The following is a 16601-nucleotide window of genomic DNA, read 5'->3' as shown; positions in this document are numbered from 1 at the left end:
AAAGGGAGTGCTTTTTCTTCCTTCTGTCTGTCTGAATCTGTGTATTCTCATGTTCCGATTAACCCAGCCAAATTGTTCTTCTTTTGTGTCTTGATGTGATCTTGAGTCGAGGCTGATCCTCTTGCTGTGGTCCCGCATCCTGGATCCTCTATCCTGAGTTCTGGATTAAGTCGTGGACTTCGGGTCGTGGCTGAACCTGTCTCTGCGGTCCTGCCTGGGTCTCGTCGTGCTGCCTCCCTGAAGGCTCCCACAGGATTGTTGACATCTTCGTGGATTCATCCTATTATTATAGACGCATGCATTTCCTAACATTCGGTCTACCTATGTTGCAAATGTATTATCTCTTCGATTTACACACGGCATCTATTGCACGTCTGTCCATCCTGGGAGAGGGATCCCTCTTCTGTTGCTCTCCCCGAGGTTTCTCCCATTTTTCCCTTTAAACTGTGGGTTTTCTCTTGAAGTTTTTCCTTGTACGATGTGAGGGTCTAAGGACAAAGGGTGTCGTTTTCTTCTCATACTGATATTCTGAACAAACTGCTGTTGTATTAGCTGTAAAATGTCTTTACTGTAGGGTATTTTTATTATTTGTACAGCACTTTGGCTCGACCAAAAATCGTTTATAAATGTGCTATATAAATAAAACTTGATTTGATTGATTTGATTTGAAAGGGTGTGCGCCAAGGTTCCATATTAGGACCAATAATTTCACCATATACTGTATGTAAATAATCTCTAATAATCTTTCAAATGCTGCTTTCCATTTTTATGCAGATGATACTGTTATTTATTGTTCATCCTCTTCTATAGAGCAAGTCTTGATTTCCTCCAGTCTGCCTTTGATGTTATTCCATCCCATTTATCTCAACTCAAGTTAGTATTAAATGCAGACAACTCCAAACTCATGATATTCTCAAATCGCAAAAGTTAACTTCTTTTCTCCCCAACATTTGTACTGTTCAAGGGACTGACATTGACATTGAAAGGGTCACTACATACACATATCTAGGTTTTATTATTGATCAGAACTTATCTTTCAAGTCACACACTGAAAATGTTGTTTTAAAATGAGGTTTCTCCTTTCAGACAAGGAAACATTTGATCTCTGCAACGTTTTTACCAGTATTGGATTCTGGTGATCTGCTTTACATGAATGCCTCTGACCAGTGCCTAAAGAGTTTGGATACTGTGTACCATTGTGCATTATGTTTTATTACATATATATATTATATATATATATATATATATATATATATATATATATATATATATTGTGAGTTTGGAATAAATATGCACTTCATGAAAATTATTAGTTGATTACTGTTAGTAAAAAAACAGTAAGGTTAATACTGGATGTTTGTTACACTTGGATATGTTTTCTGTAACACTTGTAACATAATTATTCTCCAGTTTATGCATTTGAGTGACTTGCAGTTAATGCTCGACATTCAATTCAAAACCTTTATTTATCCAGGTAAAATCCCATTGAGATCAATGATCTATTTTTCAAGGGAGACCTGCAGCAGTAGGTTCCACATGAAGACATAAAAACATAAACAACAGAACAACAAAAGGACATCATACAGCAAAAAATACAGGGATTACAATTTACATATCTATCCACATGTACAGGTACCAACAGCATCTGACTGTGGAGCATCCAACCGAGCTTTAAAAACATGTAGTGGTACCAGCTTGGTAATTTTACATTCTTTTTGCAGACTGTTCCAAGTTAGTGGAGCTGAACATCTAAAAGCTTTCTTCCCTAAGACAGTCCTAGCACTTGACACATTTAATAAAACCACAGCATGAGATCTCAGGCAATAAGTACTTTCAATTTGCCGAGAGATCAGGGAGCAGATAAGATGGTACTTTATCCAACAGGGCTTTGTAAATGAAAATGTACCAGTGACTGAGCCTCAGTACAGTAAGTGATGGCAAAACCGCCTTGGTTTACAGTGTACAGTGATGCGTAAGTGCTTTACAGTTTGTCACAAATCTCAGTGCACTGTGATAGTAAAACCTTATTGTGGTGTAATTATATATCCAAAGCAGTCAGAAGTCAGAAAATCTTTAGTGATGTTTAACCACTCAGAAGACAGCCCATCAAAATGAACACATTGGGACCTTTCAGAGAGGTAGTTCATCTTCTACATATAATAACGGACAAAGTAAAGAATGAAGTGTAGGCTATGTTTAAATGTTCGGAATTTGACCGTGTATGATGGTCCTCTTGAGTTGCCGTACAGCCAATGGCATACAGCCATTGCTCCGTTTTCATGTTTTTTTTAACATGTTTTTCACAAACATTTTCACACGCTAGGAGCATAGGAATAATTCAATTCGGTTCGTCATGATCTGTAGATGTGATTAGCCCCCGAGCACCCCTGGGTAAATTACCGTACAGCCAATCACAATGCGTACAATGCGTGACGTCATTGGTAAGAGACGGCCCCCGAACACATATGGTACCCCGAACACATCTGGTACCGACACCGGCCCGTCTCTCCCCCATTCTCATTGAGTATTTTACAAAGAGTGAAACAGCGCCCCTCTAGATGTTATGGTGAAACAGTATATTGCACTCTCTGTTGCGAGAGGAGGCCAGCCGAAATTTGCTTCCCTTGGTGAAAAAAAATGGAGGGATTGACCAATCAGATGAGGCTCACGTCATGCCCCTGCCAACCTGTGATTGGTCAGGGCCATGCCAAGGGAAGCCAGAGGCGGCTGGCTTCCCTTGCCTCACAATCCAATCAAATCGCATCAACTTAGTGGTGCAGTGACGCGTCCCAAAAAGCGGAAGTAAGCTGCGCCCGGTTTCCCTCGACAAAATAGCAATGGGATTTCTCCGATTTTGGAAAATAGCTCAAAATAAGGTCAGTGGAAAACAAACCTGTTAGATAAATGCACGTTTTGTTCAGCCGGATAATATCCACATGTCTACCCTACTTTTATAATTTTCAAATCATAAATCTAATCGATAGAAGATAGATAGCGTCACGGCACCACTCTCACCGCCGTTAGAAAGTAGCAAGCAACTGAAGCAAGTGCAATTATGGAGTGTGGAGATTTGGAGTATTTAATCAAAAATAATTGTACTAAACTTCCGCTGCAGCAGCAACAACAAATAAAATCTGATGACAGGCCAATGCCCAAACTGGAGCTCTGTACAGCGAGGAACAAAGGAGCGAACCGGACGTAAAACGTTAAAGGTCTCCTGATTTAGTTTGTGAATGAATGCTTATTAGAGTTTCGGCTGGAGAGTGCGTGCGGACCTGTCGGTCAGATAACAGGCGTGTGTAAGTCCTGCATTTGTATGATACAAATGTGTGTAAAATGATACCGGGCGATGTAATCACTCATCTGGTTACGTTATTACATTGACCACCACACTCCCACCCCAAAAGAAAGGACGTATTATTGGCTTCCCCTAATTTTTTCCCCACGCCACGCTACTGCTCACGAGAGTTTGGCTGAATGTCACGTGGCTGAATGTTTACGTTTGGCAGGCAGCCTTTCAGTTACAATCGTTAACATCAGTGGGCCACAGCAAATGATGGTGAGAAGCTAAACTATCTATTAATTATGTCAATGACAGGGAGTGTGATTGTTGAAATAGGGTGTTAGCGGTCTTGCTGTTCAAAGAAGAATGACAACACTGTAGATCACCAACACTATGGTTTATTTTTTATTCACAGGCAAGTCAACGTTGTCGCAGTAAAAGTCCCAAGATAGCTCCTGGTGCAATAAAATGTTCCCTTGCAGTGTTTTACTATTATGTCTGATCTTTCTCTATTAATATTGCTGCTGCATTAATGTGTATGTTGCATCATGTTACTGCTGTAAGATGTGTTTCCGAGCCGCTCCGATTACAACGAGAGTTACAACGAGAACGTGACGTCATATTTACACTAGACGGATCCTTTCTAGCCATAACCGGGTTCCCTCCACAAATACCAATGATATTTCTCCATAGGATTTTAGAAAATAGCTCAAAATTAGATCTGTGGGAAACGTACCTGTTAGATAAATGCACGTTTTGTTCAGCCGGATAATATCCACATGTCTACCCTACTTTTATAATTTTCGAATCATAAATCTATCGATTAGATTTATGATTTGAAACTACAAGAAGATAATGAGGACTTTTACAAACAAGTAATAGAGATTTTTGTCCAGAAGGATAGCCAAATGGACTTCATCTTCAAGTCAAGGTAAGACCGCAATTTTATTGAAAATGGGATCTTACTAAGAGAGAACAATTCAATATTTAAATGATAAAATTACATTTTTTGGGTATCCTTTTGTTGAACTGTCTGTTTAAAATTAATCGAAGCATCAGACAAAAAAAGCTTTTGAAAATAATATTATATTTTGAATTTAGGTCAAAATATTATATTTGTAAACCTGAAGAGTCAGTGCCAGTGCCTCACCAGCTGTGAACCTCACTGCAGAAGCTTATACAGTATATAGACATCTAAGTTTTCTGTGCCCCACCACTTTTGTACATATAGAAATGCCACTGTGCACAACACTACACGACACTACACGACACGCCCACCTGACACGACACTACGGTGGCTGAGAAGGGTCTAGCTGCGGACAGTGGAGGTTGAACCAAGCCCCCAAGAAGTGCGCCGGAGTCTGATGAGAATATTCGTTGTGGCCAAACGGCGGTACTACACTTCCTTTAGGTTGCTGGGCCCGGAAACACTTTTTCCCATTGACTTACATTGGGAAAGAGTGGTCTGTAACTCGTTGGATATTTTTTTTTAAACTAAATAAACTACCCAGTATGAACGTTTGTATAGCCCTTATTAAAAACATTCGTTCAAGTTGTAAAATGTGCTAATAACGTTATTCTGAGAGTTATTTCCCTGTGCATTATGAACGTGCATCTAACCCACGGGACCGCGCTACCCGGCACGTTCATGTTACATGTTCAGTACTTAGTTAGTACTACTAACTACTTGTTAGTGTTCAGTTATATATAGTCTATGGTTCAGTACTACCATGAGTACGACATGAGTTTCTCTTTACCCATGGATGCACAATAACAACTGACCATATCGCCTTACTGCCAGCCCACCGAGCTGTAATAATGGATATATTGCACATGTTTGCTGTAATTCATCATTTGTAAAATATTATACTACATGGGCTGTATGATGTAAATCTCGTCAATTCGCTTTTAACGGTAGTGCCTCTCAGCCACCGTAGTGTCGTGTCAGGTGGGCGTGTCGTGTAGTGTAGTGTCGTGTAGTGTTGTGTACTGTCCGCGGCCGCAGCTAGACCCTTCTCGGAAGAACGATAGACGCAGCCGGCCCCGGGGTGGGCCTACCTGAATGCGCGCGCATCTCACCAAAAGGAGGCCTCGCTTCCTGACCGTCATCCCTTTCTTTAAGATCTGTCTGGAATGTCCCCCATATTCATGGTATGTGCACCGCTGCTAAAATGTAACGCGATCATTAATATCCCCCACTCAGTGGCGTAACAAGGTTGTGATTGGCCCCGGTGCAAATATTGTTTTGGGGTTGTTTATAAATCACTCCTTTGAAACTGTATTCTTGTTTTACTGTCATATAGTATTTCATAACTGTTTTTCATTTATTATCTTATTGTTTTATAACTATAATGATCATATGAAGGTGTGCCTCGGAAATAATTGTTTACATAAATCCTGACCAAACCGTTTGAGACCCACTGAGATAACTCTTAGACTAAAGTTAACTATCTAAACACTCAGAGAGTCTTTTAGCTCACCTGAGTCCCTCAGTCTGACAGGAGAGGACTCTCCTTCACCTTGTTGTCGAAACAGCTCCTTATATCCGTTAGTGCAGCTAGCTAAACAGATTCTAACAACACGGTCCCTGGCACCGGTGAGCTCTCTCTCGCGCTCGCTTAATCACACTAAATGTGCGCCTGACACACACACACACACACACACACACACACACACACACACACACACACACACACACACACACACACACACACACACACACACACACACACACACACACACACACACACACACGCTAGGGCTATCCTAGGGGGAGCTTCAGGATTGATGTGGGAAGGTTGCTTACGTAGGACAAAGCACATAAATACGCACACGCACAGACATTTTCCGATTCATAAAAGACTGCGTACCGGTGCAGGACTTGCGTACGGCACATCCTACGCCGGTTTCCCTTTATAAATCACAATCAACTCGAAATGCGGTGCAGCTTTTGCGGGCTTCACGTAACGCCCATATTATAAATAGTAAAAGAAACGCCCATTCATTCATTCATTTTGACTGACTGCATGAAGAAGATTGCAGGAAATGACGACAGAACAGCTAAAAAAGACATCTCACACCGTGTCAGATTTTGGTTATTTTGGGGAGGTCGAGATAAATCCTATTGTTTGGTGGATGCAGTTTGAACCAGATTAGCAGCATGGAGGTCACCAAACGTCACCAAAATAAATAAATAAGTGGTCAGAAAAAAGGTTAATGACAACAAAAATACACATAGCCATAAACTTCCTCAGGCATTGTGTTTGTACCGGGGACAGGAGACACCCCCTTGATGAGAAACTGTAAGAAATGATCGGGGAATCGCTCCGGGGTGGAGTCATGAAGACTGGATCTGAATAATTTGTTTGTATTTGGTGGTTTGTGTTCCAGCTGTCGATCAGCAACTATATATCCATAATCCACCTGTTAAATAAAATACAACTAATGTGTTGTGTTATACTAGTTGTACAGTTTACCACATATGGTGTTCTTAGTTTCCATACCTCCTGTGTTTTACGAGCGACTTATAAAGTAGGCTATTGGCGAATGGCATAAAACATGATTAAACATGATAGTATATAAAACCATGCTTGCATCTATACAACCTATAGAAATGCAAAACCGCGTCAGTTTAAAGTAATTCTGTCTGTTTACCGCATCATTTATGAGAATACATTTATTAACAAGAGAACATAATCGAGGGGTGATCAATAACATTTCCGTAATTATTTATTTCTCCAAGTTATGTTTTTGTATGCAGTGAGGAGTCTCAAACAGGTGTTTGTTAAATAATTTGAAGATGGCTTTAATCAATTTGTGAAAATATTTTTTTTCATATATGATAAATGAGAGGTAACATTTTATTTATGGTATTATTTCCACATATTTCTCTCCATTCTTCCTTCTGCCAATGGTGTCGCAGTTTCTCGTCTCTCCCGTTGTTGTGCTTAGTGCGTACGCATGGGTCAGAGTTTGCGTCGAGGACCGCACATTTTCCCGTCAAGTTTGTTTTTTATAAATCGCATTCGCCTTAACCGAATACTCCCCGTCCCCCGTCAGCGCGAGTGAGTGATAAATTGTGTACTCGACGGGTAATAATGGATTATGACGGAAATGTTACGATCCTAGCTGTCCGTCAAAATGACTGACAAGGAAAAAGTCTAAAGCCACCACTGCTTGGGAGAAAGAAACAATGTGATATTTGGGCCCTTTTTCACTACAATGAGGCGGAGAAGAAAAGAGCATGCATTGTTTTATCAGAAGGGAAGCAATGTGGCCATAACACAGCTAGCAGGTAAAAACACCACAAACCTGACCAGATACTCTCAGCAAAGCTGCATTCTTAATCATTCAACCTGTGTTTTTCATCAAATAAGGACAAGATATAATCTTATTGTGAAATAAGTTTGGCTAAAATTACAAATTATTGGTTTTGGCTAGACTAGTTTGACTGAAATGTTCTATATAATCTGATGACTAAAAAAGACTCAACAGTTTTCATTGACAAAAAGTAGACTAAAATAATTAGTTTTCTTTGACTAAAATAAGACTAAAATGCTCAGACTTTTAGTTGACTAAAACTTGACTAAATAAAAACAGGATGAAGGTGACTAAATATGACTAAAACTAAAAAGGAAATTTAACACAGGGCTAAGACTAAAACAAAATTAAAAAATAGCTGACGAAATTAACACTACGACAGAGCAATGCTCTTGAGAATCAACACCAAGAAAACTGAGGAAATCATTTTTGGCTCACCATCTGACTCCCATAAAGTCCCCATTGTCATCCATACAGATGAAATCAAGCAGGGAGTTTCATACAAATACTTTGGTGTAATGATTGACCGTCTGCTGTCATGGAAGGATCACATTGAATATCTGTGCAAAAGGACAAAACAAATAATTTATTTTCTCCGCCGTCTTACGTCTTTTGGAGCGAGCAGAGAAATTCTTCTGTTGTTCTTTACATCTGTGATCTTGTCTATTCTGCAGTACTGCAATACTACCTGGTACAAATGTTTGTCAGCAGCTTTAAAATCAAAACTGCTCCACCTGTTAAAAATCTGCTCAAAGATTGTTGGTCAACCCTGTCAGGGGCTCTATGACTCAGCCCATCATAACAACCTAGTGAGGCTTTCCAAACACATCATCTCTGACCCAAACCATGTTCTGGGGCCTCATTTATAAAGGGATACGCAAAAAAAAAAAAAGGCGTACGGTAGTTTCTACGCAATGTTTGCGATTTATAAAATACTAACTTGACGGGAAAACGTGCGGTCCTCTACGCAAACTCTAACCAATGCGTACGCACTAAGCAAAAAAACTGGAGAGACAAGAAACTGCGACACCGTTGGCAGAAGGAAGAATGGAGAGAGATATGTGGAAATAATACCATAAATAAACTGTTACCTCTCATTTATCATGAAGAATTCATTTTCAAACATACTGCTCACAGCAGCCTGTGAGCAGTATGAACAGTGTGTATGAATATGCTATAAAGTATGAAATCGGTAAGCAGTCCAAGTATAGTATAAAATATATAGATATTAATTTCATGATGATAAACATTGTGGAACAATGATGAAAAATGTGAATGGAGGGGGCGACGTAAAACTGACAAAACAACAACAAACTTTTGCCGAGCCAATTGGAGAGTTTCATCAGCAGCACAGGGTAAAACCCACCAATGAGCGCTCAGCTCGAGATACCAGCGAGTCGTTTCCCATCAAGCATTTAGCTTCCGCAGCCCGTGGAGAGGAACTGCGCCGCCTTGCCGCACCTCGCTCTCAAGGCTGCTGGCGTCTTTGTCCCGCGAGATTTCAACGTCTCATGTAGGCAAGCCTCCAGAGCAAGTCGGACAAAATTACTAACCATCATGCAACGCACTAGCAAGACGTTGATCGAAATTGCGCAGGTCTGCGCAGGTCTCGCTTGTCTCAAACAAGCCTACTGCCTGAGGAAGGCTATGTGTATTTTTCTTTGTCATTAACTTTTTTCGGACCACTTATTTATTTATTTTGGTGACGATCTGACCTCCATGCTGCTACTCTGGTTGAAACTGCATCCACCAAACAATATGATTTATCTCCACCTCCCCAAAATAACCAAAATCTGACACGGTGTGAGATGTTTTTTTTAGCTGTTCTGTCGTCATTTCCTGCGATCTTCTCCATGCAGTCAGTCAAAAAGAATGAATGAAAGGGCATTTCTTTGACTATTTATAGGCAAATATGGGCGTTACGTGAAGCCCGCAAAAGCTGCACCGCATTTCGAGTCGGTTGTGATTTATAAAGGGAAACCGGCGTAGGAAGTGCCATACGCACTTTCCTCTCCGGTACGCAATGTTTGGTGAATCGGAAAGTGGCGGAACATTTATGGACCTATTTTTCGGATTTCTACTACGTAAGCAACCTTCCCACGTCAATCCTACGCACGGCGATATACATGAGGCCCCTGAACAGTGAATATGAACTGCTACCATCTAATCGGAGATACAGGGTCCCACGATTCAATAAGGTCAGACTGAAGCACTCCTTTGTGCATCAGTCAATCCTCACAGTAAATACAGAGCTAAATCCCAGGTCAAATGCACGCTGAAGGCTCTTTGAGCATGTTTTCTCTCACTGATTGTGCTGTTATGTTAAATGTTTGTTGTTTGTGTTTCATGTATTGTGTCTGGATACTTGTCTGTTGATGTTGGACATGGAGCTGCTGTGACGCAAGTCAAATTTCAGACTTGATCTGACAAATAAAGTAATATCGTATCGTAGAGTCTAAGGAAGCTTGTTTCTGTGTGACACGGGAGCTCAACGGAGTGTAGTTCCTGCTTCGAGGGAGGACGTCGCTCGTGGGGGACATGGACCGCGGTTGGCGATGGCTAATGGCGGCCCCATTTGCACGTACGGCGTGAGGCCTATGTGTAGGCCTGTCACGATAATTAATTTTGTTGGACGATAAATCTTTCTGGAAATTATTGCGATAAACGATAATATTGTCGGCACCGTTTTAAGACCATTTTAGACATAATGATAATATATAATAATAATTATAATAAAAAGTACATCCTTTCAAAAATAACTTTTTATTGAACATTCAACATTGCAAATGAAATGTGAAATAATATTAAAATATATAAATTATATATAATAAATAAAACAAATTAATTAAATTATAATAAATTAATTAAATCACACACAACCAAAACAATAAATTAAATAGAGTCAGGCTGGAAAACAGAGCTCTCTCTCTCATATATATATATAAATAAATAAATAAATATGAGCACACATTATCTCACAAGCAAAAAAAACCTCCTTAAAACAACAGTCAAGTGTACAGTCCACTGTCAAAGACCCAGATGCCTCAACAGGCCATATCCAAATCTGTTTTTCTAAGTTTTCGAGCGAGGAACACCAACATGTTTGCATTGTCGGGCGGGGGCTCTCCATCTCCAGCTGCCGTGTTTGCTCCCAGCTGGAAAAACGGAATGGGGTGGTTGTGTTTTAGGTGGTTTAAAATGCGTGGTATTGCCTGCTTTTGTCGCTACCTTTTTTAAACCAATACGACACACCGCCCGGCTCATTCAAGTCCGTAGGTTCGCCTCGTTGATTTGGTTTGAATCCAAAATACTGCCACACCGGAGAATCGAGATGTGTAGTTAGGTTTTGTAACCAATTCCATTTCACTTTAAATTCCCCGCGAGTAAGTCACACGTTGGGCTGTCAGGCTCGCTGTCGGGTGCATTTTTCTCAGGCTGTTGGCTGAATTTCCAGACCTGACATAACCCACCTTTTCCGCGCTCGCCACCAAGCATGGGGTGGAGCACCACGTCACCACCGAGGGTCCCCCAGTCTACTCTAGGGCCCGGCGGTTGAACCCTTCTAAGCTTGCAGTAGCGAGGGCGGAGTTTTCAACCATGGAACGCCTGGTTATTGTCCGCCGTTCTGACAGTCCTTGGGCCTCTCCACTGCACGTCAATCCCAAGCCAAACAGCAGTTGGCGCCCGTGTGGGGATTACCGCCGCCTCAACAACGCCACGACACCTGACCGCTACCCGGTGCCGCACATTCAAGACTTTTCAGCACATCTGGCCGGTACGTCGGTGTTTTCGAAAGTGGACCTGGTGCGTGGTTACCACCAGGTGCCCATGCATCCCCTGGACGTCCCTAAGACAGCAGTGATAACGCAGTTTGGACTCTTCGAGTTCCTGCGAATGCCTTTTGAGCTCAAGAATGCCGCCCAAACGTTCCAGCGCCTGATGGATTCGGTGGTGCGGCAACTGCCGTTCGTGTTTGTCTACCTGGAGGACATACTCGTCGCCAGCGCTTCGGTGGAAGAGCACCTGTCAAACTTCCGAGCCCTTTTCACGAGGCTCAGCCAACACGGGTTGATAATCAATCCTGCAAAGTGCCAGTTCGGGGTGTTTGATATTGACTTCCTCGGACACCGCGTCACCAAAGGCGGTGCAGCAACCCTGCCGGCGAAGGTGGAGGCTGTTGCGGCTTTTCCTCACCCGCTCACAGCCCGGTCGCTCCGTGAGTTTCTGGGGATGGTGACTTTCTACCACCATTTCATCGCCCGGGCTGCTCACATTATGCGGCCGCTGTATGAGGCTTTGAAGGGTACGACCCCCTTCCAGGCGATCGACTGGACGGCAGAAGCAGAGTCTACTTTCATGGGGGTCAAGACCCCGTTGGCTCAGGCGGCCCTGTTGGCGCACCCATCATCCACAGCTCCCATCTCCATTACCGCGGACGCATCGGACTACGCCGTTGGTGCAGTGCACGAGCAGTGGGTGGAGGGCGCTTGGCAGCCACTCGCCTTTTTCAGCCGCCAGATGACGCCCAGAGAACGCGTACAGCGCTTTTGACCGAGAGCTCCTTGGACTTTATTTGGCGGTGCAACACTTCCGTTTTTTGCTGGAAGGCCGTGAGTTTACGGTGTTTGTCGACCACAAGCCGCTCAAGTTCACCATGTCTAAAGTGGCGGAGCCTTGGTCGGCACGTCAGCAGCGGCAGCTTTCCTACATCTCGGAGTTCACCACAGACATTAAGCACGTGGCTGGCAAGTCGAACCTGGTTGCAGATTGCCTCTCCAGAGTCGTCATCGGAGCCGTCCAGTTGGGCCTGGACTATACTCGCATGGCGGCGGACCAGGTCACAGACCCTGGCTTCCAGGCTCTGAAGGCGGAGGGCGCGGGGCTGCGCTTGGAGGACGTGGTGTTCGGCGACGCGGGCGTTACCCTCCTGTGTGACGTTTCCACGGGCCTGTCGCGGCCAGTCGTTCCCGCCAGCCTGAGGCGCTCTGTGTTCGAGGCAGTGCACGGCCTGTCACACCCCGGCGTTAAGCCTTCGGTGCGCTTGGTGGCCGCGAAGTTCGTCTGGCAAGGGCTGAAAAAGGACGTGAGGACTTGGGCTGGTGAGTGCGTGGCTTGTCAGCGTGCTAAGGTGCACCGCCACACGAGAGCCCCTTTGGGGCGTTTCCTGGTGCCTGAGAGGAGGTTTGACCACGACCTGGTTGGTCCATTGCCCTCCTCTAAGGGCTTTTCCTACCTCCTCACCATGGTGGACAGGACGACCCGTTGGCCGGAGGCGGTTCCTCTCGTGTCAACATCAGCCGCAGACATTGCCCGAGCTTTCATTGCGACATCGGTGTGTCGTTTTGGCACCCCGTCAGACATTTCCTCGGACAGGGGCTCACAGTTCACGTCCGAGCTCTGGAACGCCGTGGCGAGTGGTTTGGGGGTTAAGCTGCACAGGACTACCGCTTACCACCCTCAGGCTAACGGCCTCTGTGAGCGGTTCCATCGCTCCATGAAGGTGGCTCTCACGGCCGGCCTTACGGATGGTAATTGGGTCGACAAGCTTCCTTGTGTGAAGCTGGTCCTGAGGAACGCGCCTAAGGAGGATCTGCAGTGCTCCACGGCGGAGTTGGTATACGGTCAGCCGCTGAGGGTCCCGGGGGATTTCCTCCCCATCGCATCGGCTCCCTTGTCTGCGTCAGCCCAGCGGGCTTTCCTGCAGGACGCCGCTGAGGCCTTTGCTCCGATCCCTACTACTCAGCACGGTACTCAGGTGTTCCGGGTTCCGGTCAACGGTGTAGAGCTGATAGAAAGGGACACCTGGTGGTTAAAGCACGTTATTGAATTGTATTATTTTATTATTAGATATTAATAGGAGGATGTGCAAAACAGACAAACTAATAAGGCTTAATGTAAACATTAAAGAGTACTTTAGGTTAAGGTCTTCTTTTGAATAAGAAAAAAGCTTTGGGGGTATAGAAGAAGAATATGGAGGGATGAAACCCTCTTTAATGGTCACACATGCAGAGCACACAGCACACACAGTAACATTTGTATCTACAGATAAATATTAAGCCTGACAAAGTACTTAACGTCTAATATATTGCTTTCCTGCAATGTTAACTATGTTTAAGCACTTATTTGTTTATTATTAAACTGATATTATACATATTTATTATACTCTTATAAGATGTATGTAGATAGTATAAGAAATGTGCAGAATGACAGTTTAATGGTGGAGGTATACACACATATTGATAGATGTCTTGTAATGCACTGTTGAGGAACCTGCGACCCAAGTCTTTCATTCATTGCATAACTACACCGTAGGTGTGTATAATATAATATGTCAATAAACCTTAGCTTAGAATATCTTGAAATCTTGAAAGGGGTGTGCAAACTAGTCATTATATACAGTCATTAATTAACTATTTGTAGAGAAAAACGAGTAATGAATATACTTTATAGGGATCCTATTAATATCTAATAATAAAATAATAAAATTCAATAACGTTCTTCAACCACCAGGTGTCCCTTTCTATCAGCTGTGCACCTTTATGGTGTAAATACAGCCTATCTACTAATTGGATCAAATATAAAAGTCAGCCGAATTAATGTTGATACTGCGAGGAGACGTATTGTGTGAAAAGAAATGTAAGATGTTGTTTAATTGCTTATATACTTATAAGCAATTAAACAACATGCCGGTGGATTTCAAGATGGCGCCTGTGTTGGCATGCCGCTCCCTCAGCTATTTGCCTTTAGCTATCCAGTTTTTGTTTTATGTTTGTCAGAATGTCTCTGCTCTGCTCGTCTATGATCACCAAACTCTCCTCCACCTAAGACCCTCACTGGAGTTTATCCTGCTGCCCAAACCTACATCTGGCAACCGTAAAATCGACTCAACCCCTCTACTGTCAGATATTCCCACCTACCTGCGCCGGTTGCCCTGCATCCTGCCTCACCGAAAGCGCTTTAGACGACGGGGAAAGCGTGGTGGCGCACTTGTCCATCAAAAAGCACACCTGGCGGCTTCTTCTGGGATTTATCCACGCATCAGATGTCATGGCCCTCCCGCTGCACGCCAGGGATCGATGGATTCGCCCTGTCTTTCCGGAGCTGCGGCCTCTGCTGGGCCCGCTGGCAGCTCCTCCTGCCCGACTGACTGCTCCCAGTTCGCGCAGCGTTCAACATGCACATCTTCGTCCGCTAAGAAGCAGTATATCTGTCAAGCAATACCACAACTTTAAATTGCAATACGTGACACATAAATGCAGGTCGTTGGATACAGAGTGTTTGGATTGAGCTCAGTATTGTTCACTCAGACGGATCAGATTGCCCAATGGCATAAGGCAAACACTACAACTGAACCGTAATCTCTATGAATATAAAAATAGTGTATGTAGAGTAATACTGGACCCCAAATGTATAAGGGCAGTTGGTATTGCATCTTATTAACATTCTTCACATGTTGGTATTGAGCCATGCTAGCTGCCTCGCTCTAGGGATAGTATTGTCTGTCTTCCTGTCACTGTCAGTAAAGGTTACTTCAACACTTTGGTCCGCACTGAAAAATCTCCATGACTGTTTGATGTATTATCCAAGGCTTTTTTTAATGCTTCATAGCGAGACACAAAAACATTTTTTTTTCACATCGGAGGGCTATTTTGCTTCCATAACATGTCCTATTTCACGCATTGGAAAGAAAGCATCCAAAATACATGATGAAGTGTTTAACTCACTAACTTTGGCTGTAGATTTCTCCATGCACAAAGGTTACCTTAAGATAATTTCTTCAAACATTTCAGAAAACTATAGAATATTGGTCTTAATGGAGAACTGGGGAAGTGTCATGCAGTCATATATGTGTCAAAGCTATGGAGTGTCTGGCAAAATGCAAATCCCCCTTTTGTCAAAATGATTATCTTTCTCTTAGACTGCGCCAAAAATCAACACTTCAGTATCCCTTACTTAAAACCCCTTTTTAAATTATATATATAAACCTTAGAATGTGTTTGCTTGTATGGAATCCTGCAGGGCTCACACCCTGCTCTGTCACAGTCTGTCTGTCACACACGGACACACAAACACACTCATACAATGTCTATGCCCTTGCATTGCCTAGACCAGACATACCCACGCCATATGTGCACACGCACACACACACCTGTCTGCCTGTGTCAGGTCTGTGGCTGTGAATAATAGAAGAGTGGGCTGAGGTCAGACTGTTCAATTGCAGAGGAAACAAGGGAGAGGCTTTTCTTAAACATGTCAGCCCTTTTAAATAAGTCAGACAACACATTGTGGTATCCTTAAATATAGGCTACAGAAACACTGAGATATCATCTGGGATTTGTATCATAGCTAAATTTAGTTTTTGACAAAGGCCTGAAGGCTAAATGGCAAAGTTGGGGGTTCAATTGGATAATCTCATCCAGCTGTGAAAAAAGTGCGGGGGAAGTGAATAAACCAGCTGTCTCCTCTTGTAATTACTACTGATGATGCGCTCTTTTAGCAAAGCAGACAACTGGGAGGAAGCTTTCTGCTCAAAACAGGCTTTACAGTAACATGATGTATGCAATAACGCACCACTACAAAATATGTGCTCAGACTAACACAGATCCCAACAAAAAATGACATTTTTAGTGTTTAATTTAATTGTACAGGTTTTATTCTAGTGTGCCCTTCCCCTGTTAGATATTGATGATTGCAACCTTCTTCCATAGTTACACATTTTATGTGATGCTGTGAATGAGGACGCATCATTAGTTTTACAACATGGCCACAAAATGTCAAATTTTCGAGATATTAACCTGTGTCATCAAGGCATCCCAATAGGTTAGCTTCTTATTTATGTGCTCATACTCCATATATAAAATAGTTTTCAGCCAATTATAATGTCTCAAGGAGGTTGTGCTGCCATTTAGTGGTGATACAGTGTCATTACAGCCAAAAACTCCACATACCAGCGCCAAATACAGAATGTGGGTCCCTATTGACTCATGTTTTTTCACGT

Source organism: Notothenia rossii (genome assembly GCF_949606895.1).
Source record: "Notothenia rossii genome assembly, chromosome: 1".
NCBI lineage: Eukaryota > Metazoa > Chordata > Actinopteri > Perciformes > Nototheniidae > Notothenia > Notothenia rossii.
The sequence above is the reverse complement of the archived record's forward strand: the minus strand, read 5'-3'. Positions refer to the sequence as shown.